This window comes from Phoca vitulina, unplaced genomic scaffold, assembly GCF_004348235.1.
Source record: "Phoca vitulina isolate PV1807 unplaced genomic scaffold, GSC_HSeal_1.0 scaffold1, whole genome shotgun sequence".
In the NCBI taxonomy this organism is placed as follows: domain Eukaryota; kingdom Metazoa; phylum Chordata; class Mammalia; order Carnivora; family Phocidae; genus Phoca; species Phoca vitulina.
In genome coordinates, this window is record NW_022589704.1 from 47,881,554 (window position 1) to 47,885,296 (window position 3,743).

Genomic DNA, 3,743 nt, shown 5'->3' on the forward strand with positions numbered 1-3,743 from the left:
TTCTTCTTCTTCTTCTTCTTCTTCTTCTTCTTCTTCTTCTTCTTCTTCTTCTTCTTCTTCTTCTTCTTCTTCTTCTTCTTCTTCTTCTTCTTCTTCTTCTTCTTCTTCTTCTTCTTCTCCTCCTCCTTCTTCTTCTTCTTCTTCTTCTTCTCCTTCTTCTTCTTCTTCGTTGTCGTCGTCATCTTTAAATTACACTTCAGACAGAGCATTCCACTGCCCCAGTAGTCCCCTGATTATAACTGTCATTTCTCTGTTCTTAGAGCAATAATCCTCACATGAATAATTAACTCATCTAATATTCTCATCTCCTGCCCCTTGTTTGTTTTCTGTGGCTAGCATTCTAACCTACAATATTGAGTTCCTCCTCTTAAATATCACTACTGATTTTCTCCTAGCTGAATTCAAAGAAAATCCTACTCAAACTCTCAAATTTATTTAACATGATTAATCATCCTTCTTTCATTATACTATGTATTTTATTTTACTAAGTCCCTATCTTATTTCTCTTGTTTACTTGTCTTTCTGTGTTACTTCTCTGTTCTTAAATTGTAAACAATTACTAATACTCCTTGTTATCTTTTTATAATCTATTTTTTCGAAAGATTCATCTCAACTAACTGTAAACACTCATCATTCCCTAAGTCTTTTTCAGAAAATCTCTTACTTATATTAACACAGTATACATAGTTTCCCAACTTCTCTATTTTGAATTGACTTTGACTCTCTCACTTACGCATTATATTTATCCAAATGTAATGTTTTTATATTCATGTCTCTATTTAATCTGTTTATATCAGGGCCTCAAAGCTATTTGACTAGATCTTTTACCCCATAAAGTTGTTTTTGTATTAAATAATTGATATCTGTAAAATACTTTGGAAATTACCCAACATATATTAAGTATTCAATAAATACTAAATTTTAATATTACCAGTGAAACTTTATTTATTTATTTAAAGACTTTATTTATTTATTTGACAGGAAGAGAGTGCACACAAGCAGGGGAAGCAGCAGGCAGAAGGAGATGGAGAAACAGGCTCCCCATTGAGCAGGGAGCCCCATGCTGGTTCAATCCCAGGACCCTGGGATCATGACCTGAGCCAAAGGCAGACCTTAAACGACTGAGCCACCCAGGCACCCCACCAGTGAAACTTTAAAATAACTAATACATCTTCTGAGATGCCCATTCTATTTTAGAATAATTATATTTTTGTGGAATAGTCCTTAAATTCCTAAACCAACAGGAAAAGCCTATAATACTGTGACAGCTTTATGGCATGTTAATGTGGCTAGGCTCCACTAGGGTCCCAATTATTCAAATAATAATTTAGGTGCTGCTGTGGAGGGATTCTGCAAATGTGATTAAGCTCCCTAATTAGGACTTTATCTTATGTGGGCCTGACCTAATCAGGTGAGGCTTATTGATGATAGGCTTTTTCTGTGTTCAGAGACTTTATTTAGCTTGTACCCATGGAGTAGTCTGCTCATGATCTCTTCCTGACAACCTGCCCTATGGATTTCATATTTCCTTAGCCACCCTCCACAGTTGCATAAGCCCATTCTTTGTGTATACCCTCTCTCTCTCTCTCAGACACACACACACACACACACACACACACACACACACACACCTCCTACTAGTTAGACCCTTTTCTAACAATCCAATAATCTTCCTCCAAGAAACTATAGTCTCCATGGTCCATTGCTCTTGCCCTCATACAGTTGTTACAAGTTAATAATACATTTTGGAACAACTAGCATTTTAATTCAAATAAATCATTCTCTAATGGTATCATATGATTAGCAAAGCGCTTGGCATAGAGTAGACACTCAAATAGGATTTTTAATGAATTAGTGCCAGTTATATTTCTCTAGTCAACCTGCAAACTAATGTGAATCTATTTTTCTCATGTGTCTGTATCTCCAATAGTCTTATCACATTAATCAGATTTATAGAGGTGATAAATATTTGTAAGTTATAATAAATATTATCAATGACTGAGCTGTTTGACTAGTTAAAACTAAAATAGATTTTCCATTGAAAATGTTATTTTGGAGGATGCTGAAAAGGTGGTGGTCCCCAGAATTGAGCTGGATATCTACCAGACCACTCTGAACACCCATGAAATCAGCCTGAGATGTAAGAAGATAGATCTGGAACTCTACAAACAGAATATCATAGGCAGTTGATTTTGAGATATGAAGTGGGGAGCTGTGATTCTGGGGGCAGATAGTGGAGGATAAACAGAAGGGAGAGGGAGCTGTGATCCTACACCACTGGTGAGTGATAGCCTCCCACGCTGGGGACAGAGCACAGGCTCGCAGACCGATAGTGACAGGGAAAGGACTTTAGGGCAGCCCCCTGGACTGAAACCCTGAAACCCAGAGGGGCGGGCCACACATGCGAACTGGGGGCAGCTGGTGGTTTTAGAAGCAAAAGGGGCAGAGACATGCCCCGACCTGGAGGCAAGGACTGGGAGCACTGCTGAGGGGCACACAACCCAGGCTGCAGTTTATAACAGCACAGACAGAAACAGATAGTGTGGCCTGGAGAGCTTACTGAAGAACAGACTGTGATCTCTCCGCTCTGAGGCAGAGGGTTGTAAATGATCTCAGGGTTGCCTGAGTAACAGCATGGCAGTCCCCTCCACCAGAAGACAGGCTGGGAGAACAAGAGGCCAGCAACCCTAAGGTCCCTATAAAACAGGTGCATCTTGCTTGGGTTGTGGTCAGTAATTTGGACTCTGTACATTCCTTCAACCACCCTCAACAGAATGACTAGGAGGAGGAACCCCCAAACTAGGAAAGACTCAGAGACTGTGACTTCTGCCACAGATTTACAAATAGATACAGATATAACCAAGATGTGGGAGATGAAATTCAGGGTAGCAATTGCGAAGACAATAGCTAGAATGGAGAAATTGATTAATGACAAGATAGAGTCTCTAAGGGCAGAAATGAAAGCCGAATTGGCAGAACTTAAAAATGCTATCAGTGAAATCCAATCTAATCTAGATAATCTAACAGCTAGGGTAAGCGAGGCAGAAGAATGAATTACTGATCTAGAAGACCAATTAATAGACAAGAAGGAAAAAGAGGAGGCCAGGGAAAAACAACTCAGAAGCCATGAAAATAAAATCAGAGAAATAAGTGACACCATGAAACGTTCCAATGTCAGAATTATTGGAATGCCTGAGGGGGTGGAGAGAAAAAGAGAGGACTAGAAGATATATTTGAGCAAATCATAACTGAGAACTTGCCTAATCTGGGGAATGAAACAAACATTCGTGTCCTAGAGGCAGAGAGGACCCGTCCCAAGATCAAGGAAAACAGGCCAACGCCCTGGCATGTAATAGCAAAACTCGCAAATCTTAGAACCAAGCAAACCATCTTAAGGGAAGTTAGGGGGAAGAGATTCCTTACTACAGAGGGAGGAACATCAGAATAACATCAGACCTATCCACAGAGACCTGGCAAGCCAGAAAGGCCTGGCAAGACATATTCTCTCTAAATGAGAATAACATGCAGCCAAGAATGCTTTACCTGGCAAGGCTGTCATTTAGAATGGATGGAGAGATGCAGAGCTTCCAAGACCAGCAGAAACTGAAAGAATATGTGACCACTAACCTGGCCCTGCAAGATATATTAAGGGGGGTTCTATAAAAGGAGAAAGACCCCCAAGAGTGATATAGAACAGAAATTTATAGAGACAATCTATAGCAACAAATTCTTCATAGGCAACA